At 45.4% G+C, this 23,418-nt stretch overlaps 1 protein-coding gene across 8 annotated transcripts in view; it reads left to right on the top strand.

Moving 5' to 3' along the window:
• The first annotated feature begins 3,362 nt into the window (after positions 1-3,362).
• LOC121873537 overlaps positions 3,363-23,418 on the top strand; it is a 139,898-nt gene continuing 119,842 nt past the window's right edge. For all 8 annotated transcript variants that reach the window (XM_042377163.1, XM_042377161.1, XM_042377164.1 and 5 more), the window contains exon 1: positions 3,363-3,509. The gene's annotated coding sequence lies outside the window, so the exon portion shown is untranslated. The remainder of the gene's footprint in view (positions 3,510-23,418) is intronic.

The raw sequence follows: 23,418 nt of genomic DNA, 5'->3' as shown, positions 1-23,418 counted from the left end.
TCCTGCTCATCGTTTGACCCAACCCACGTCTTAAATTTCTGGGTTTTCTTCTTAATTCTGTCGACTGCCGCATGATTCATGTGTAGGGATCCCCTCGTATTCCTAGAGGTACTGGGTTTGGTCTTGGGTATATATTTATCGATCAAATGGGTCACTTTACTAGTTATGATATTCAGCGTAGTGTCTACGTTCTTGTGCCTTAATGAGTCAGGCCAGTTGATACCTCTAATCGCTTCCCTCATCCTGTTGTAATTTCCCTTGTAATATTTGTACCATGGCCTGGCCTTATCCTGAACTAGGTAACAGTTAAATCTGAATCTAATATACTAAAGGACTAGCCGTGTGTCTGTCTGTGTGTGTGTCTGTTCTGGGCGGCCGAAAAGGCACAATCGTTTTTCATCAAACTTGGTGGAAAAATCGCAAAAAAATCGTAGAGTGGAACAAACCTGTTCCCATGTCGATGGTTTCTTTAGGAAGGCATTAATTAACAATTTATCTACGATGAAAAACGATGCAAGTCTACGGACTTGGAACAGAAAATTATCTCTCAGAGTTTCTACAAAAAGAGTAGCAGGGTTACTCAAGTCATTTGGGGTGAACTCGTTTCTCCAGTCGATGTCGCCATAGTTAAAGTCCCCCATGATAAGGAGGTGGCTAGGGTTGAGCATTGCCGCATTGTCTATTAAGGCTTTTAAGTTCCTTTGATTTAGTGTGCCACAGTTTGGGGATCGGTAGATACACCCGACAATAAGTAATTCCCTTCACTTTAGTTTAATTTTACACCACTTGGACTCTTCAAAAACATCCTCTCCCTGTACCCTCGCCTGGCTGGCTCTAAGGTCTTGCCTAGCGTAGATAACCACACCCCTCCTGCAAGATTCTTGAGTTAGGTTCGTAAATGAGTCATATCCAGCAATACTGAACTCACATTCCTCTGGGTCGATTCTCCTGTTCTTGTACAACAGTTCTACAACTCCTACAATATCTGGTTGGTGTACTCTTAGTAGTGTTTCAAACTCCTCTCTCTTATCAAGGAACGTGTCAGTATTAGTGTACATGACATTCAAGCCAGAATTTGTTCTCGGTAACGTCTCTGCTCTTAGTAATAAACCCGCTCCACCCACATTCTCAGAAGCTGCAGCATTTGCTAAGTACACTGTATTTTGCAGGGTGTGGTTAAAAATGTCATTGTTTACACGGCGCTCGTTTTCTCCTGTCCGGTAGGCTGAGCTGGTGCCGCCTCCCGGGTGGGGGGTTGAGTGGGTGGAGGGTGCACTGCTGCCCCCTGGCCCTGTGTCGGCACACTTGTTTCCACTACCCTCCCCCTGAGTATAACCCATGTGCACCTGTCCCCGTTCCTCCTCGACTCCTCCCTCTTCTGCTTCAAGTCAATGACGGCCAGGTGAGGTCTTATATAGCGGGGTTAGGCGTGGCTTGATGGTAGGCCCCCGCTTTGTTCGGCGTCGCTGGTTACCTGACTTTGACCACGAGGAATACGCTGGTAGATTCGCGGGGGGGCCGGCTAGTCAGCAACACACGGCGTTTGTAGGGGAGGAATCCACTACAATATAACCGTAATTTTTCATGAATCCCCTTATATATGAAATACGGTGAACAATTCTGTAAGCGAAACAAATTACCTCTTTTATCATAACTTGAATTTTTTTCTCCTGGCCGCTGCACTAATGTGACTACCAAAGACCGCAGGTACTCCGGTTTCCTCCTGTACTACTAACAGTGGGAAATGAAAGTCTTAACAAAATAATAAAGAACAGACCGACCACTTGAACGATTAGTGTGCTGGTAAGTCATTGATATAACAAACTTAATAAAGAAATTAATTATTAGATTCGATTCATATAATATGAAAATGTAATTTTAGTTACCCTTAAAGATTTAACTTCTCATATAGGAAAACGACAGCCCGTACGTTTTCTCTTACAATGGGATTGTCATTGGAACCAAAGGTACTAGTACGTACCACTGTACCCATTATAGCATACCTGCATTTAGTTACGTATAGGATAACTTGTATTCGTGTTTACTTTTTTATATAAGATTTAGAGATTAATAAGTATTGTCTGTAACTTTTGATAGATACTATAAAGAAAATCGAATGAAAACAATTGATATTTTCAGTCAGTAATTCGAATCTATATAAAAAAATAAGGATGCTACGGAATCATCCCAGTCAAATATCAGTATGCTTATGATTTTTCTAGAAGTATTAAAGGTTAATTAAGCTGTATATAGTGACTAATGTCAACAGTGACGCTTTATGTAACTTGCAGACAAAACCCATGACCCTTCAGGCCTTTTACGCCCTTAATACACGAGTCATAAAGGCAAGTATGAACTCAGCATGCTTCTCAGTTGGGCGCTGTAAACGCTTCTGCGCTTCACCTTGCACAGGATGCAAGGGGGGTGCCCACTAAACTAGCCCCCTCGTGGGCAATCTGTAAATCTGTAATCAACAGTCACGAGGATATTTTAAAAGCAATTAACCGGTAAAATCGAGATATACCTCTGCTTCCACTGAGGATTCACTGTGGTGTAGCGGACTCCGTCCCACCCACACTACCCAGCAGCAGCTGTCTCCTTTTATTCCCTACTTCTCTTGCTTCTTATTTATGGTCTAATGTGACATAAATTCAACGACGCACACACATCAAAGTACTGGAAACGAACGTTGGAGAAAACTCTTACCCGAAGAAATTATTGTGGTTGGACGAAACATTATGACACGGGCGAAGTGCTGTGCGCCTTCGTGTTCGTTATAACCGGTAAAATCCAGTTTTAGGACGCTTGGGGAGTGGACGTGGTGTGGAAAGCTTTGCCAACCCTGGCTCACGTGCACATAGTTGCCACCTGCCACACTAACACGTTTATCTCAATTGATTGTAGTTTGTAATGATGATTTTCAATTGTGCTGTTGCTTTACTAAACTAGCGTTACCTCTAAAAAAATTGTTAAGTATTTTCTCCGTAAAGTTTTAAAACATTTTTATTTTTGTTTTGTTTTATAAATGCGGTTGTCTTCACTCGCATTTCTTTATATGTGGATATCCACAGTATAATATCGAATATTTTCATAGTTCAATATAGTAGTATTTGGGTGGTTGTGAATAAGGATCCCTAGTAACTCTCTCAACCAAGATTAAGGCAACGCTTCCCTTTGGCAACATCGAATCATTACAACAAATACCCCTAAAAATATTCATAAAATCTATCAGATTTTACGTAAATATTTCATGCGGGTAGTAATAGCAAATTTTATGTAAAAGAGTGAATGTAAACTGCATCAAGCAGTTGGAATATATACATGAAAAAAATGGCAAATGGAAACGTGAGCATTGGCACTTGGCAGAGTGGCTCAGTCAGTGTGTAATGTGCAGTGGAAGCGTGAGGGCCCTGTCCATGTGCGTTATGGTTTCTGGTTCTGTTCCATTCCGGATGTTAAGGAAAATATAGAGATTTACACTAAAGGATCTACCCAATAAACTGCTGAAGGTGTGTACCCTATAATATTCATAAAGCTTGAGTTGAGTGGTGAGTCAAGAACCATCTGGTGTGTAAGGAGAGTGAGGGCGAGGTGTGTACCGCCCATACTTCACTTTTCCTGTCAATACTCTTACAGTAATTGTGTCATATCAGTAAACTTAATAACTCAAGTGTGTGGTACTACCTTATCCCTGGTTCCGTAGGGCACACAGGCTGCCCAGGGAAGTAATAAATCATTTAGTTACCCAACAAGACCTTGCCAAAGCTACATGTGCAGATGGTCAAGCGTAACTGATCAAAAATAATTGCTGTGAGCGATCTCTCAACTTTGGTATTTTATACAAATGTTAACATTGTATATATGGCAAAGAAGATTGTACATATTTATAAGATAATATGGTTGAAGATGTTCCCGTGTGTTGAGGAGTTCATATACACCCAGCTGGTGGTACCGGACTCCACATTTTCAAAGGTTCGTCCAATGAATATTCCAGTTAACTGCAGATGTGGAATCCAACGAACTAACTTACGGCAAAGTTTCTGGAATTATGTTTAGAATTAACAAAAAACACCCGGATTTATACCAGTCATTTAATTACGTCCAAATGAAACTAGATAAAATTAAGAAACATTTTCTAAAGGTATTTTACTATAATTGTTCTCTAACATAAGGGAAATAATCCAATGGATATGTGAATCGTCTCGATATAATTTTTATCATTAAATATTAGTTCAGAACAAAGTTATCTAGTTAGGTGCATTTTTACATCTAAAGTCTGTGGAATATTCATTGTTTGAACCATTGTGGCTGTGCCATAATCTCATTGGCTAGTTTACTGTGCCAGCTGACTCTCCCTGGCAAAAGTTGTAAAAAAAAAATCAAAGAAAAACAGAGTTGACCCCATAGTTTAAGGCCCTCTACGGGCGATTTTATTTTGTCTATAACTCAAGTTATTGGGTAGACTGTATATTGGGATATATTGCGTTAGATTTGCTCGGACCCGTTAAGATTCAATTTTAGTTGCTTTAGGTTAGCTTATATTAGATAACGATTAGTTAGGCTATATAAGATACATTTAGTGAGGTTAGCTTTTAGTAGTAATGTTGATCACCTGAAGATTAGCCCTTAGTGTATCCCACTAAAAGTTTTATCACCCAGACGCTAATCTTCAGGCGATCCCGTAAGGCTTTATTGGGTTAGGTTAGCTAATAATAGGTGACATTTGGTTAGGTTAGTCTACTGTATAAAATGTGACGTTTGGTTGAGTTGTCCGGTTACGGCAGCTTAGCTCAGATTAGATTAGATTAGCTCTCGGTGCGATAAGTTAGAATGACTCAAGTTTAGGATATGAGGTTATCTGACGGGTGAGGGAAGAGAGATACATAGTGGCACATGAGGGGTGAGGGAGAAATGGTAGTGGCACTGGTACTTGAGGGGTGAGGGAGAAATGGTAGTGGCACTGGTACTTGAGGGGTGAGGGAGAAATGGTAGTGGCACTGGTACTTGAGGGGTGAGGGAGAAGTGGTAGTGGTACTGGTACTTGAGGGGTGAGGGAGAAGTGGTAGTGGTACTGGTACTTGAGGGGTGAGGGAGAAGTAGTAGTGGTACTGGTACTTGAGGGGTGAGGGAGAAGTAGTAGTGGTACTGGTACTTGAGGGGTGAGGGAGAAGTAGTAGTGGTACTGGTACTTGAGGGGTGAGGGAGAAGTAGTAGTGGTACTGGTACTTGAGGGGTGAGGGAGAAGTAGTAGTGGTACTGGTACTTGAGGGGTGAGGGGCGGGCAGTGTGGACAAACAATCATGTTATTGCTCACTACCTAAAAAAAAAAAAAATCTTTCACACAATCATCCACACTTATAGTTCATATCTTAATCAAGAACTCTCAGTACAGTATATTTCCATTATAAAATAGCAGAAAAAAATCGTATTCAGTTTACATCCCTGGTTTTCTGCTTACTATTGACATGTTGGTAATGCTGTACTGTATACAATATGGTCGTGTCGTAATGCAGCATAATCCAGCTAATTTAAGGAATTAGTATCATTATTATTTTATCATCAAATTTCCTTTAGTCACCAAAGGCTTTTTCAAGCACTATTGAATATATAATTTGTGAATTTTGTGCAAGGTGCAGATATATAGTCTTCATTTTAGAATTCTATTTGATCTCGATTTTCTTTAACTTATCATTACAATCAAATAGAGGATAGAACAAAGAAATTGGTGGGTGTGGTGTCCCTTGAACTATATTAAGATTCATAGTATTTCCAAAAAAAAAATGATATACTGTAGTGTGTTTGTTGAGTAAAATATTAAACAAATACTAATCGTATTTGGTGCAATGGAAAACTAAAAATTCTATCGTAATTTAGAAAGCCTGATAGATATTCTAATGACTGTATTACATGTAGTTAGCCAATTTAAAATTAAATCACATAATTTGATCCCAACTGACTAGTAGTAGTATTCAGTTAAGCCTGGCAGCTAGAAATAGTTGAAAAAGCGGTGGGTGACTCAAAAGGAAATTCGATTATAAAAAAATTTACTGATATAAATTAATTAATCTGGTTGGATTATGCTGTAGTGTTAACATTATATATTGTAAACATTTCAAATAAACAGAAAACCGGGCCCTCGTGCAGGGTAGAGAAAACACATTGTTGTGAAATATAAACTTAGAAAAAGCTAATGAAAAAAATTGTTTTTAATAAAACAAATATGGTTTAAACCAAATGGTTTTTAACCATTCGTTTAAACCAATCCATCCTGGCGAGGGGTGGTATATACTGGTACTTGAAGGATGGATGATAGTAGGACACAAACACATGCTGGGGGCATCTGTTATAGGAGGAGGACACTCTGCCACACAGCCTTGGGCTTAGTGCTTCAGGTTTCCTCCGCTGCTTCAGGTGATAATGCAGTGAGGTGGTGAACGCGGTAATATATGTCAAGGTCACGCAGGTGCTGTCCCAGGTGTTACACACGTGCCGTGTTTTTTGGCCCAACCCAGAGACACACAATACTAAGATACTAAAGTCACGTATCGTATTTATTTTTTTATACTCACTGTTTTCATATCTTGACGCGGACCTATTGTTGTTTTGTTATGCCATGTACAGTATTTGTTCGGACCAAACACACTGCTCTGATGGGCCACATGTTTGTAAACAAGCGTTGTGTGTACTGAATGATTCATATGAATAAATGAATAGTGATTTTTTCTCGATATTGTCGTTAATTTTGTCGTGGTGTAATGGTGGTCAGATGATAGTTTAATGGTGGTCATTTGTTAGTTTAATGGTGGCCAGTTATTATTTTAATGGTGGCCAGTTGTTAGTTTAATGGTAGCCAGTTATTATTTTAATGGTGGCCAGTTGTTAGTTTCATGGTGGCCAGTTGTTAGTTTAATGGTGACCAGTTGTTAGTTTAATGGTGGCCAGTTGTTAGTTTAATGGTGGCCAGTTGTTAGTTTAATGGTGACCAGTTGTTAGTTTAATGGTGACCAGTTGTTAGTTTAATGGTGGGCCAGTTGTTAGTTTAATGGTGACCAGTTGTTAGTTTAATGGTGACCAGTTGTTAGTTTAATGGTGGCCAGTTGTTTAATGGTGACCAGTTGTTGGTTTAATGGTTAAATGGTGACCAGTTGTTAGTTTAATGGTGACCAGTTGTTAGTTTAATGGTGGCCAGTTGTTGGTTTAATGGTGACCGGTTGTTGGTGACCGGTTGTTGTTTAATGGTGACCAGTTGTTAGTTTAATGGTGACCAGTTGTTAGTTTAATGGTGACCGGTTGTTGGTTTAATGGTGGCCCGGTTGTTGGTTTAATGGTGACCAGTTGTTGGTTTAATGGTGACCAGTTGTTGGTTTAATGGTGGCCAGTTGTTAGTTTAATGGTGACCGGTTGTTGGTTTAATGGTGACCGGTTGTTGGTTTGTGGTGGGTTGTTGGTTTAATGGCCAGTTGTTGGTTAATGTTGTTGGTTTAATGGTGGCCAGTTGTTGGTTTAATGGTGACGGTTGTTGGTTTAATGGTGACCAGTTGTTGGTTTAATGGTGACCAGTTGTTGGTTTAATGGTGGCCAGTTGTTGGTTGTTTAATGGTGACCAGTTGTTGGTTTAATGGTGACCAGTTGTTGGTTAATGGTGACCGGTTGTTGGTTGGTTTAATGGTTGACCGGTTGTTAGTTTAATGGTGACCAGTTGTTGGTTTAATGGTGACCAGTTGTTGTTGGTTTAATGGTGGCGTTGTTAGTTTAATGGTGACCAGTTGTTAGTTTAATGGTGGCTTGTTAGTTTTAATGGTGGCCAGTTGTTGGTTTAATGGTGACCAGTTGTTGGTTTAATGGCGACCGGTTGTTGGTTTAATGGTGGCCAGTTGTTGTTTAATGGTGGCCGGTTGTTGGTTTAATGGTGACCAGTTGTTGGTTTAATGGTTGTAATGGTGGCGGTTGTTGTTTAATGGTGACCAGTTGTTGGTTTAATGGTGAATTGTTGTTGGTGGCCAGTTGTGGTGGTGGTGACCGGTTGTTAGTTTAATGGTGGCCAGTTGGCCAGTTGTTAGTTTAATGGTGACCAGTTGTTGGTTTAATGGTGACCGGTTGTTGGTTTTAATGGTGGCCAGTTGTTAGTTTAATGGTGACCAGTTGTTAGTTTAATGGTAGCCAGTTGTTAGTTTAATGGTGACCAGTTGTTAGTTTAATGGTGACCAGTTGTTAGTTTAATGGTGACCAGTTGTTAGTTTAATGGTGACCAGTTGTTAGTTTAATGGTGACCAGTTGTTAGTTTAATGGTGGCCAGTTGTTAGTTTAATGGTGGCCAGTTGTTAGTTTAATGGTGGCCAGTTGTTAGTTTACTGGTGGCCAGTTGTTAGTTTAATGGTGACCAGTTGTTAGTTTAATGGTGCCAGTTGAGTTAGTTTAATGGTGACCAGTTGTTAGTTTAATGGTGACCAGTTGTTAGTTTAATGGTGACCAGTTGTTAGTTTAATGGTGACCAGTTGTTAGTTTAATGGTGACCAGTTGTTAGTTTAATGGTGGCCAGTTGTTAGTTTAATGGTGGCCAGTTGTTAGTTTAATGGTGGCCAGTTGTTAGTTTAATGGTGGCCAGTTGTTAGTTTAATGGTGGCTGGAGCTTTAAAATCCTTACTAAAGTATATATACTGGCTCTATAGGCCTATAGAGATCCGTGGCCACCTCAACTAGGCCTCTCCATTTTACACGACCCAGATCAATATCCGTGTACTCGTATAGTCCTAGTTCTTTCTTCCACCTGGTTCGAGGTCAATCTCATCCTCCAACCATCTCATTGTACCAAATCCGGGTGTATTTTTCTTCCTGGCCCCGAGAACCATGGCTATCTCACGTAATGGTTGGTACCTCCAGTGGTCATGTGTCGAGCTTCTCCCGCACGTGTTCAATATTTGTTATTTTAAACGTAATCATCAACCCACCCAAAGTTGTGGCACTTGCAAAACTAATGTATTTATTATTCGAGTTATCAAGACAGTGTGGTTATTCAGGCCTCATATTGTTGTTTCCAGTGGTGAGGGTGCACACTGACCCACTACTGTTGACCCTCGCGTGAAGTGGTGGCACGCGTGTCGTCCACCAACCCCAATTTAGTAAAGAAGCAGACGTGTTCCTCAGCTTCACACAATATTCTTATTAAGATCCACACTTGTTATCTAGACTCCCACTTGATCCCTTCAAAAACTTTCCTGGTTTTATTTATCCATGATCTATATATCCCGGCAATTAAATGAAGCTCCCGTTACTGTACTTCTCTTCGTGACCTCGATGACCCAGTTAAGATGCACACTAGCGACAAAAAAAAAAAATCGCGGAAAAATATCCTATTCTGACTTTTTATTTATTCTCATTTTTTTGTGTCATGCTTAACACTGACGGTCTAGCGTGATGGATATACGTATAGTAACTTAGGATAGGGGTTGGCAATCCACTGGTCCTGGATTCAAATCTTTATTGAGGAGACATTACGCGATGTCATATGTTAGCCAGTACCAGCAGTATGACCATATCATGTGTGAGCCAGTACCAGCAGTATGACCATATCATGTGTGAGCCAGTACCAGCAGTATGACCATATCATGTGTGAGCCAGCACCAACAGTATGACCATATCATGTGTGAGCCAGTACCAGCAGTATGACCATATCATGTGTGAGCCAGTACCAGCAGTATGACCATATCATGTGTGAGCCAGCACCAGCAGTATGACCAAGGCAGCAATGTGAGCCAGTACCAGCAGCATAACCATATCATGTGTGAGCCGCAACAGCAGTATGACCATATCATGTGTGGAGCTGGGTACCAGCAGTATGACTATATGTGTGAGCCAGTACTGCAGTATGACCATATCATGTGAGCCAGCACCAGCAGTATGACCATATCATGTGAGCCAGTACCAGCAGTATGACCATATCATGTGTGTGAATAGTACCAGAAAAGAATTATCATGTGTGAGCTAGCATCAGCAGTATAACCATATCATGTGTGAGCCAGTACCAGCAGTATGACCATATCATGTGTGAGCCAGTACCAGCAGTATGACCATATGTGTGAGCCAGCACCAGCAGTATGACCATATCATGTGAGCCAGTACCAGCAGTATGACCATATCATGTGTGAGCCAGTACCAGCAGTATGACCATATCATGTGTGAGCCAGCAACCAGCAGTGACCATATCATGTGAGCCAGTACCAGCAGTATAACCATATGTGTGAGCCAGTACCAGCAGTATAACCATATTTCATGTGGCTTCAGTACCAGCAGTATAACCATATCATGGGTGACAGTGCTCAGCAAGTGACCATATCATGGTGAGCCAGTACCAGCAGTATGACCATATGGGGGTGAGCTAGTACTACAGTATGACCATATCATGTGTGAGCCAGCACCAGCAGTATGCACGACATCAAGGTGAGCCAGTACCAGCAGTATGACCATATCATGTGGGAAGCCAGCAGTATGACGGCATCATGTGTGAGCCAGTACCAGCAGTATAATCCTGACATCATGTGAGCCAGTACCAAAGAAAAGTGACCACATCAGTGAGCCAGCACCAGCAGCAAGGACCATGTGTGCGAGCCAGGCACCAGGAAGGCACCATATCATGTGTGAGCCAGTACCAGCAGTATGACCATATCAAGCGTGTGAGCCAGTACCAGCAGTATGACCATATCATGTGAAGCCAGCACAGCAGTATGACCATATCATGTGAGCCAGTACCAGCAGTATAACCATATCATGCAGCCAGCACCAGCAGTATAACCACATCATGTGTGAGCCAGTACCAGCAGGTGACCATATCATGGGGAGCCAGTACCAGCAGTATAACATAGTCATGTGCGAGCCAGTACCAGCAGTATAACCATATCATGTGAGCCGCACGGCAGTAGATGACCATATCATGTGAGCCAGTACCAGCAGTGGCGCGACCATATCATGTGTGAGCCAGTACCTGCGCAGTATGACCATATCATGTGTGAGCCAGTACCAGCAGTATGACCATATCATGGTGAGCCAGGCACCAGCAGTATGACCATATCACATGCGTTAACCAGTACCCGCAGGACCATATCATGTGTGAAACACCAGCAGTATGACTACATGCACGGCGTGTGAGCCAGTACCAGTGGTGCATGACCACATCATGTGAGCCAGTACCAGCAGTATGAGACCATATCATGTGAGCCAGTACCAGCAGTATAACCATATCATGTGTGAGCCAGTACCAGCAGTGCTATCTGGCATCATGTGTGAGCCAGCACAGCAGGCGTAATCAAGGCGTGTGGAGCCAGTACCAGCAGTATGACCATATCATGTGTGAGCCAGTACCAGCAGTATGACATATCATGTGCGAGCCAGTAACAGCAGTATGAATGGATATCAAGGTGTGAGCCAGTACCAGCAGTATGACCATATCATGTGTGAGCCAGTACCAGCAGTATAACCATATCATGCGTGAAGCCAGTACCAGCAGTATAACCATATCATGGGTGAGCAGTACCAGCAGTATGACCCATGCATCATGTGTGAGCCAGCACGCATAACCATATCATGTGTGAGCCAGTACCAGCAGTATAAACCACATCGCGTGTGAGCCAGCACGCAGTATGACCATATCGCGGTGAGCCAAAACGTGCGTGTGGCGAACGGCTATCATGTGTGAGCCAGTACCAGCAGTATGACCGACATCATGTGCAGCCAGTACCAGCAGTAATTCATATCATGTGTGAGCCAGCACCAGCGTGCAGCGACCATATCATATGTTAACCAGTACCAGCAGTATGACCACAGGCCCAGCGTGGCTTGGTGTACCAGCAGGCGACCATACTGGGCGTGTGAGAGCCAGTACCAGCAGCATGTGACCATCATGTGTGAGCCAGTACCAGCAGTATGACCACACGCGTGTGAAGCCAGCCAGCAGTATGACCATCAAGGGGTGAGCCAGTACCAGCCGGCGACCATATCGGTGGAGCCAGTACCAGCAGTATGACCATATCATGTGAGCCAGTACCAGCAGTATAGGCAATCCATATCATGTAGCCAGCACAGCAGTATATCCATATCAAGGTGTGAGCCAGTACCAGCAGTATGACCACATCATGTGTGAGCCAGCACCAGCAGTACACCCATATCATGTGTGAGCCAGCCCCAGCAGCATGACCACACTGCTGCGGAGCCAGTACTCAGCAGCATGACCAGAGTCATGTGAGCCAGTACCAGCGTAGTGGCAACCATATCATGTGGTGAGCCAGTACCAGCAGTATAACCATATCATGTGTGTGAGAAAGCCAGCATCAGCAGTATGACCATATCATGTGTGAGCCAGTACCTGCAGTGGTGACCATATCATGTGCGGGAAGCCAGTACCAGCAGTATGACTATCAGCGTGTGAGCCAGTACCAGCAGTGGCACTATATCAAGGTGTGGGTTGCACCAGCAGTATGACCACATTGGCGTGGAGCCAGCACGCAGTATTCGAGTATCATGTGACAGTAACCAGCAGTATAACCATATTGCGTGTGAGCCAGTACCAGCAGTATGACCATATCAGCGTGTGAGCCAGTACCAGCAGTATGACCATATCATGTGTGAGCCAGTACCAGCAGTGCAGACCTGATATCATGTGTGAGCCAGCACGCAGTATGACCATGTGTGGAGCCAGTACCAGCAGGTGACTATATCATGTGTGAGCCAGTACCAGCAGTATGACCATATCATGTGAGCCAGCACTTAGCAGTGGCAACTATATCATGCGTGAGCCAGTACCAGCAGTATAACCACACGGCGTGAGCCAGTACCAGCAGTGGCGACCATATCATGTGTGAGCCACCACAGCAGTATGACCATATGTGTGAGCCAGTACCAGCAGTATGACCATATCATGTGTGTGAGCCAGTAACTGCAGTATGACCATATCATGTGTGGTTGCACGGTAGGTGACTATCATGTGTGAGCCAGTACCAGCAGTATGACCATACTATGTGTGAGCCAGCACCAGCAGTATGATTCATATCATGTCAGCCAGTAACAGCAGTATAACCATATTGGGGCGGGGTGGAAGTCAGTACTGTAGTATGACCATACTATGTGAGCCAGTACCAGCAGTATGACCATCATGGTGAGCCAGTACCAGCAGTATGACCATATCATGTGCAGCCAGTACCAGCAGTATGACCCATATCATGTGTGAGCCAGTACTGAAACAGTATGACCATGGTGTGAGCCAGTACCAGCAGTATGACCATCATGTGTGAGCCAGTACCAGCAGTATGACCATATCATGTGGAGCCAGTACCAAGCAGAACTTATTATCATGTGTGTACGGTACCAGCAGTATGACCATATCATGTGTGAGCCAGTACCAGCAGTATGACCATATCATGTGAGCCAGTACCAGCAGCATGACCATATCGTGTGTGAGCCAGCACAGTAGTGGCGACCATATGTGGGAGTCAGTACCAGCAGTATGGATTATCTCATGCGTGAAGCCAAAATGTAGCAGTATAAATGGTATCATGTGTGAGCCAGTACCAGCAGTATGACCAATATGTGTGAGCCAGTACCAGCAGTATGGACCATATATCATGTGGTTTAACAGCAGTATGACCATATCATGTGAGAGCCAGTACAGCAGTATGACCATATGTGCGGAGCCAGCAACAGCAGTGAGCAACCACATGTGAGCCAGTACCAGCAGCATGACCATATGTGGAGCCAGCAATGCCCAGCAGTATGACTGAGACGTGTGAGCTAAGTACTGCATTATAAACCATATGTGTGGAGCCAGTACTCAGCAGTACATCCATATCATGTGTGAGCCAGCACCAGCAGTATGACCATATGTGTGAGCCAGTACCAGCAGTATGACCACAGAGTCATGCGTGAGCCAGTACAGCAGTGGGTGACCATATCATGTGAGCCATAGCAACAGCAGTATAACCATATGTGTGGGAGCCAGCACCAGCAGTATGAATTATACTATGTGGGGGAGCCAGTACCAGCAGTATACCATATGTGAGCCAGTACCAGCAGTATGCGACCAAGAACAGGTGAGCTAGTACTGGGCAGTATGACTGTTTCATATCATGTGTAGAGCTAGTACCAGCAGGCGACCATACTGTGTGAGCCAGTACCAGCAGTGGCATTCATATCATGTGAGCTAGTACCAGCAGTATGACCATATGTGAGCTTCAAAACAGCAGTAAGACCATATCATGTGTGAAGCCAGACCAGCAGGCGACTATATCGCGTGAAGCCAGTACCAGCAGTATGACCATACTGGCGTGGAAAGCCAGTACCAGCAGTATGACCATATCATGTGTGGTTTTTCAGTAACGCCAGTATAACGCTATCGCGGTGAGCCAGGTACCAGTGGCATGACCATATCATGTGTGAGCCAGTACCAGCAGTATGACCACATCATGTGAGCCAGTACCAGCAGTATGACCATATCATGTGAGACGGCACCAGCAGTAAGGACCATATGTGTAAGGCAGCACCAGCAGTATGACCACATCATGTGTGAGCCAGTACCAGCAGTATGACCATATCATGTGAGCCAGTACCAGCAGCAAACCCATATCGCGGTGAGCCAGTACCAGCAAAAAGCAGACCATATCATGTGTGAGCCAGGCACCGTTGTGTGTGCGACCATGGCGTGTGGGTTTAGCACGCAGCAGTATAACCAATCATGTGTGAGCCAGCACCCAGTATGACCATATGTGTGAGCCAGTACCAGCAGTATGACCATATCATGTGTGGAAATGCAGCACCAGCGCATGACCATATCATGTGAGCCAGTACCAGCAGTGTAAGTATCTCATATCATGTGAGCCAGTACCAGCAGTGCATGGACCATATATGTGTGAGCCAGCACCAGCAGTATGACTTACAGTGTGTGTTTGCACAGCAGTATGGACCATATCATGTGGGTGAGCCAGTAGCAGCAGTATGACCATGTGTGAGCTAGTACCAGCAGTAAGTGACCATATGCGTGAGCTAGTACCAGCAGTATGAGCCCATATCATGTGTGAGCTAAACCCAGCAGTATGACCATCATGTGTGAGCCAGTACCAGCAGTAGCATCTATATCATGTGTGAGCAGTACCAGCAGTAAGGAATATGTGTGAGCCAGTACCAGCAGTATGACCATATCATGTGTGAGCCAGCACCAGCAGTATGACCATAACATGTGTGAGCCAGTACCAGCAGTAGGCAACCACATTGGCGTGGAGCCAGGTACCAGCAGTATGACCATATCATGTGTGAGCCAGTACCAGCAGTATGACTACATGTGTGAGCCAGCACCAGCAGTATGACCATATCATGTGTGTGAGCCAGCACCAGCAGTATGACCATATCATGTGTGAGCCAGTACCAGCAGTATGACCATACTATGTGTGAGCCAGGCACCAGCAGTATGACCATATTCTTCATGTGTGTGAGCCAGTACCAGCAGTATGACCATATCATGTGTGAGCCAGCCCCAGCAGTATGACCACATTATGTGAGCCAGCCCAGCAGTATGACTACATATCATGTGTGAGCCAGTACCAGCAGTGGCGACCATATCATGTGTGAGCCAGTACCAGCAGTATGACCATATCATGTGTGAGCCAGTACCAGCAGTATGACCATATGTGAGCTAGTACCAGCAGTGCATGATCACATCATGTGTGACAGTACCAGCAGTGGCGACCATATCATGTGTGAGCCAGTTCCAGCAGTATAACCTATATCATGTGTGGTTTCAAAGCACCAGCAGTATGACCATAATGTGAGCCAGTACCAGCAGTATAACCATATCATGTGTGAGCCAGTACCAGCAGTATAAATCCATATCATGTGTGAGCCAGTACCAGCAGCATAACCATATCATGTGAGCCAGTACCAGCAGTATGACCATATCATGTGAGCCAGTGTACCAGCAGTATAACCATATTTCATGTGAGCCAGTACCAGCAGTATGACCCATATCATGTGAGCCAGTACCGCAAAAGGACTACATCATGTGTGAGCCAGTACCAGCAGGATGACCACATCATGTGTGGAGCCAAAAATTCACATTATGAACCATATCACAGGAGCCAGCACCAGCAGTATAACCACACATGTGTGAGCCAGTACCAGCAGTATGACCATATCATGTGTGTGACAGTACCTGCAGTATGACCATATCATGTGTGAGCCAGTACCAGCAGTATGACCCCATATGTGTGAAACCAGGCACCAGCAGTATGACCATCATGTGTGAGCCAGTACCAGCAGTATGACCATATCATGTGTGAGCCAGTACCAGCAGTATGACCATATGTGTGAGCCAGTACCAGCAGTATGACCACATTTGGCGTGTGAGCCAGTACCAGCAGTGGCGACCATATCATGTGTGAGAGCCAGTACTGGTGGTGAACCACTGGCGTGGGGAGCCAGTACCAGCAGTATGACCATATCATGGGTGAGCCAGTACCAGCAGTAGACCATACTGGGAGCCAAACAAGCAGTGCGACGACATTCTGCGGTGAGCCAGTACCAGCAGGCGACCATATCATGTGAGCCAGTACCAGCAGCAGCGAGACTATGAAACATGTGAGCCAGTACCAGCAGTATGGACCATATCATGTGTGTGGGTTTAGTACCAGTAGTATAACCATATCATGTGTGAGCCAGTACCAGCAGTATAACCACATTGGCGTGGAGCCAGTACGCAGCATAACCATGCGTGTGAGCCAGCACCAGCAATATGACCATATCATGTGCAGCCAGTACCAGCAGGTATAAACTTATATATCATGTGTGTGGTTTAAAACCCAGCAGTATAACCATATGTGTGGAGCCAGCACCAGCAGTATGACCATATCATGTGTGAGCCAGTACCAGCAGTGGCACCATATCATGTGCAGCCAGTACCAGCAGTATAACCATATCATGTGTGAGCCAGTACCAGCAGTGGCAACCACATATCATGTGTGAGCCAGTACCAGCAGCAGTATGACCATATCATGTGTGGAGCCAGTACCATGTATGACCATATCATGTGAGCCAGTACCAGCAGTATAATCCACATATCATGTGTGAGCCAGTACCAGCAGTATGACCATGTGAGCCAGTACCAGCAGTGGGTGACTATATCAGTGGTGAGCTAGTACCAGCAGTATAACCATATGTGTGAGCCAGTACCAGCAGCAGTATGACTGCACATGTGTGAGCCAGTACCAGCAGTATGACTTATGACCATGGTGGAGCTAGTACCAGTATAACCACATCATGTGTGAGCCAGTACCAGAATCCACATGTGTGAGCCAGTACCAGCAGTATGACCATATCATGTGTGAGCCAGTACCAGCAGTATGACCATATTGGGTGTGTGAGCCAGTACCAGCAGTATAACCATACTATGTGTGGTTTAGCACCAGCAGTATAACCATAGACAAGTGTGGAGCCAGCACCAGCAGTGGCGACCATATCATGTGTTTTTAGTACCTGCAGTATGACCATATGTGTGAGCCAGTGCCAGCAGTATGACCATATCATCATGTGGTTTAGTACCAGCAGTATAACCACATCATGTGTGTGTGAGCTGTACCAGCAGTATAATCACACTGCGTGTGAGCCAGTACCAGCAGTATAACCATATCATGTGTGAGCCAGTACCAGCAGTATAACCAGTCATGAGCCAGTACCAGCAGGGCGACCATATCATGTGAACCAGTACCAGCAGTATGACCATATCATGTGAGCCAGAACCAGCAGTATGGACGGTTAGCAAGTGTGAGCCAGGCACCAGCAGTATGGACCATATGTGTGAGCCAGCACCAGCAGTATGACCATCATGTGTGAGCTAGTACCAGCAGGTGACCATATCATGTGTGAGCCAGCAATTGTGCAGTATAACCATATCATGTGTGGTTGTGCACCAGCAGTATGACCATATCATCATGTGTGAGCAAGTACTCAGCAGTATGACCATATGTGAGCCAGTACCAGCAGTATAACCATATTTCATGTGTGAGCCAGTACCAGCAGTATGACCACACTGGCGTGTGAGCCAGTACCAACAGCAGTATGACCATATCATGTGTGAGCCAGTACCAGCAGTATAACCAATCATGTGTGAGCCAGTACCAGCAGTGACTATATCATGTGTGTTTTCTGTACCAGCAGTATGACCATATGTGTGAGCCAGTACCAGCAGCATGACCATATCATGTGAGCCAGTACCAGCAGTATGACCATATCATGTGAAAGCCAGTACCAGCAGTATAACCATATCATGTGTGAGGCAGTACTCCAGCAGTGGCGACCATATCATGTGAGCCAGTACCAAAGCAGTATAACCACATCAGTGGAGCCAGTACAAGCAGGCGACCACACATGCATGCACGGGCAGTATGACCATATGTGTGAGCCAGCACGGCAGTATAACCATATCATGTGTGAGCCAGTACCAAAGCAGTATGATCCATATCATGTGTGAGCCAGTACCAGCAGTATGACCCATATCATGTGTGAGCCAGTACCATCAGTATGACCACAGGTCATGTGTAAGCCAGCACCAGCAGTATAACCATATCATGTGTGAGCCAGTACCAAAGCAGTATGACCATATCATGAGCCAGTAGCCCAGCAGGCGACCATGTGTGAGCCAGTACCAGCAGTATGACCATATCATGTGTGAGCCAGTACCAGCAGTATGACCATGTGAGCCAGTACCAGCAGTGGCGACCATATCATGTGTGAGCCAGTACTCAGCAGTATGACCAAGATTTTTGTGAGCCAGTACCCAGAGGCGACCATATCAAGGTGTGAGCCAGCACCAGCAGTATGACCTATATCAGTGTGGAGCCAGCACAGCAGCATAACCATATCATGTGTGAGCCAAAATGCGGTATGACCATATCATGTGTGAGCCTGTACCAGCAGTAAGCATCACATATGTGTGGAGCTGTGCACCAGCAGTATGAATTACATCATGTGTGAGCCAGCACCAGCAGTATGACCATATTGGCGTGTGAGCCAGTACCAGCAGTATGGACTATCATGTGTGTGAGCCAGTACCAGCAGTATGACCATATCATGTGTGAGCCAGTACCAGTAGTATATTCATGGTGTGAGCCAGCCCCAGCAGTATGGCCTATATCATGCGGAGCTAGCCCAGCAGTATGACCCCATATCATGTGTGTGGGAGCCAGTACCAGCAGGCGACTATATCATGTGAGCTAGTACCAGCAGTGTGACCATATCATGTGGAGCCAGTACTCAGCAGTATGACCACATATCAGGCGTGAGCCAGTACCTGCGCATGACCCATACCGTGAGCCAGTACCAGCAGTATGACCATAACATGTGTGAGCCGTTCCAGCAGCATAACCACATCATGTGAGCTGTACACCAGCAGTATGACCACATCATGTGTGTGAGCCAAAATGCAGCAGTATGACCATATCATGTGCAGAGCCAGTACACCAGCAGAATCTTATATCATGTAAGCCAGTACCAGCAGTATGACCATATTGGGCGTGTGTGTGAGCCAGTACCAGCAGTATAACCAATCATGTGTGAGCCAGTACCAGCAGTATGACCATATCATGTGTGAGCCAGTACCAGCAGTATGACCATATGTGTGAGCTGGCACCAGCAGTATGACCATATCATGTGTGAGCCAGTACCAGCAGAAGGACATATCATGTGTGAGCTGGCACCAGCAGAGCAATCCATATCATGTGTGAGGCAAAAACAGCAGTATGACCATATCATGTGTGAGCCAGTACCAGCAGTATAACCATATCATGTGTGAGCCAGCATGGGCAGTATGACCATATCATGTGAGCCAGCACTAGCAGTATGACCATATGTGTGAGCCAGTACCAGCAGCATAACCATACATCATGTGTGAGCCAGTACCAGCAGTAAGTGACCACATATCATGCGTGAGCCAGCCAGCGAAAAGCACTACATCGGGCGTGTGAGCCAGTACCACTGCGCAGGCGACCATATCATGTGTGAGCCAAAACAGCAGTATATCCGTTATCATGTGTGGCGCCAGTACCAGCAGAAAAATACCGATATCATGTGTGAGCCAGTACCAGCAGGCGACCATGATATGTGCAGCCAGTACCAGCAGTATGACCATATCATGTGTGTAAGCCAGTACCAGCAGGCGACCATATCATGTGTGAGCCAGTACCAGCAGTGGCGACCATATCATGTGAGCCAGTACCAGCAGTATGACCATATGTGTGAGCCAGTACCAGCAGTATGACCATATCATGTGTGAGCCAGCACCAGCAGGCGATCTGGCGTATCATGTGTGAGCCAGTACCAGCAGTATAACCATATCTGTGTGAGCTAGCACCAGCAGTATGACCATATCATGTGTGAGCCCCACCATGAGATGATCATATGTGTGAGCCAGTACCAGCAGTATGACCCACATCAAGTGTGAGCCAGCACCAGCAGTATGACCATATCATGTGTGAGCCAGTACTGGTGCAGTATGACCACATCATGTGAGCCAGGGCACCAGCAGTATGACTGGCATCATGTGAGCCAGGTACTAGTAGTATGACCATATTTATGTGTGAGCCAGCCCCCAGCAGTATGACCACATCGCGTGAGCCAGCCCCAGGGTGACCAAAGTGTGTGTGAGCTTGGCAGTACCAGCAGTGGCGACTGAACATGTGTGTGACAGTGTAGCGGCAGTGGCAGACCATATTTATGTGTGAGCCAGTACCAGCAGTATGACCATATCATGTGTGAGCCAGCAGTGCATCAACACATGGATGCACCAGCAGTATGACCACATTGTGAGCCAGTTCCAGCAGTGCAACCATACGTGTGAGCCAGCACCAGCAGCATGACCCACATCATGTGTGAGCCAGTACCAGCAGTATAAATCCATAGGGTCATGTGTGTGAAAGCGCCCAGCAGGCATGACCATATCATGTGTGAGCCAGTACCAGCAGTATGACCATATCATGTGAAGTCAGTACCAGCAGTATGACCATATGTGTGAGCCAGTACCAGCAGTATAACCATATCGCGTGTGAGCCAGTACCAGCAGCATGACCATCATGTGTAGTACCAGCAGTATGACCATACCAGCGAGCCAGTGCCCAGCAGTATAACCATATAATATGTGTGAGCCAGTACCAGCAGTATGACCATATCATGTGTGAGCCAGTACCAGCAGTGGCAACCATACTATGTGGAGCCGCGCCAGCAGTATGACCATAATATGTGTGAGCCAGTACCAGCAGTATGACATATCATGTGAAAGCCAGTACCAGCAGCAGGACGATATCGCGTGAGCCAGTACCAGCAGGCGACCATATCATGTGTGAGCCAGCACCAGCAGCATGACCACATCATGTGTGTGAGCCAGCAATTGCGCATAACTATATCATGGGTGAGCCAGTACCAGCAGTGCACCATATCATGTGTGAGCCGCGCACCAGCAGTATGACCATATCATGTGTGAGCCAGTACCAGCAGGCGACTATCGCGTGAGCTAAAACAGCAGTATGACCCAGGCGTGAGCCAGTACCACAGCAGTATGACCATATCATGTGTGTGAGCCAAAACCAGCAGTGGCTTATCTTCACATCATGTGGAGCCAGTACCAGCAGTATGACCATATCATGTGTGAGCCAGCACCAGCAGTATAAATCTATTATGCCTATGTGTGTGTTTCTGTACCAGCAGTATGACCATATCAGGTAGAGCCAGTACCAGCAGTATGACCATATCATGTGGAGCCAGCAACAGCAGTATGACCACATCATGTTATTTCAGTACCAGTGGTAGTACACCATATGTAGCATAAAGTGCCAGCAGCATGACCAGCGCGACGCGTGAGCCAGTACCAGCAGTATAACCATATCATGCAGCCAGTGCCCAGCAGCATGCGTGACCATATCAGAGCCAGCACCAGCAGTATAACCACATCATGTGTGAGCCAGTACCAGCAGTATAACCATAATGGCGTGTGAGCCAGTACCAGCGAAAGTATGACCATATCATGTGAAACCAGTACCAAAGCAGTATGACCATATCATGTGAGCCAGAAATCAGCAGTATGACCATAGCATGTGAGCCAGTACCAGCAGTATGACCATATGTGTGGCCAGTACCACAGTGAGGACCCAGGAGCCAGCACCAGCAGGACTACATCATGCACCAGCAGCATAATGTGGAGCCAGTACCACCAGCGAGTATGACCACATCATGTGTGAAAAGCCAAGTACCAGCAGTATGACCACAGTGTGAGCCAGCACCAGCAGTATAAATCCATACACAAGTGTGAGCTAGCAATACAGTAGTGACTCCATATCATGTGGAGCTGGGAAACAGCAGTATGACTATACTGCAGGACAGTACCAGCAGTATGACCATATCATGTGTGAAAGCCAGTACCAGTGTATAAACCAATCATGTGTGAGCCAGTACCAGCAGTAAGTGACCATATCATGTGTGAGCCAGTACCCAGCAGTATGACCATATGTGTGAGCCAGTACTGGTAGTGGCGACCATATCATGTGTGAGCTGCACCAGAAGTATGACCACATTGCGTGAGCTGGGGTACTGGTGCAGTGGGCAATCCATATCATGTGTGAGGCAGTACCAGCAGTAAGCATCTGTGTGGGAGCTAGTACCAGCAGTATAACCACATCATGTGTGAGCCAGCACAAGCAGTGCACTGGTTATCATGTGTGGTTAGAAAATAGTAAAGTATAATCATGTGTGTATACTAGCACCAGCAAGTATAACCATCATGTGTGAGCCAGTACCAGAAAAAGGACCATATCATGTGTGAGCCAGTACCAGCAGTATGACCATATCATGTGTGAGCCAGTACCACTGCATGACTCTGCTATCATGTGTGAGCCACCAGCAGTATAACCATATCGTGGCGTGTGTGAGCCAGTACCAAAGGTGCATGACCTCTGGCGATCATGCAGGTGGCTTGAAAACAGCAGTATGATCATGGCATTGGGTACCAGCAGTAAGACTTGATATCATGTGTGAGCTGGCACCACAGCAGTATGACCATATCATGTGTGAGTCATACCAGCAGCATAACCCCATATCATGTGTGAGCCAGTACCAGCAGTATGGACCATATCATGTGTGAATATAGCACCAAAAGCAAAGAGCAACCGTTATCATGTGAGCCAGTACCAGCAGTATGACCATATCATGTGTGGTCAGCACCTTCAGCAGTATGACCATACTGGCGGAGCCAGTACCAGCAGTATGACCATATCATGTGTGAGTCAGTACCAGCAGTATAACCATATCATGTGAAGCCGGGGTACCAGCAGTATGAATTTCATGGTCAGCAGTGAGCAACAGCAGTATGACCATATCATGTGACAGTACCAGCAGTATGACCAT

Source organism: Homarus americanus, unplaced genomic scaffold, assembly GCF_018991925.1.
Source record: "Homarus americanus isolate GMGI-L3 unplaced genomic scaffold, GMGI_Hamer_2.0 scaffold30858, whole genome shotgun sequence".
Lineage (NCBI taxonomy): Eukaryota > Metazoa > Arthropoda > Malacostraca > Decapoda > Nephropidae > Homarus > Homarus americanus.
This window is presented reverse-complemented; position numbering and strand designations above follow the sequence as displayed.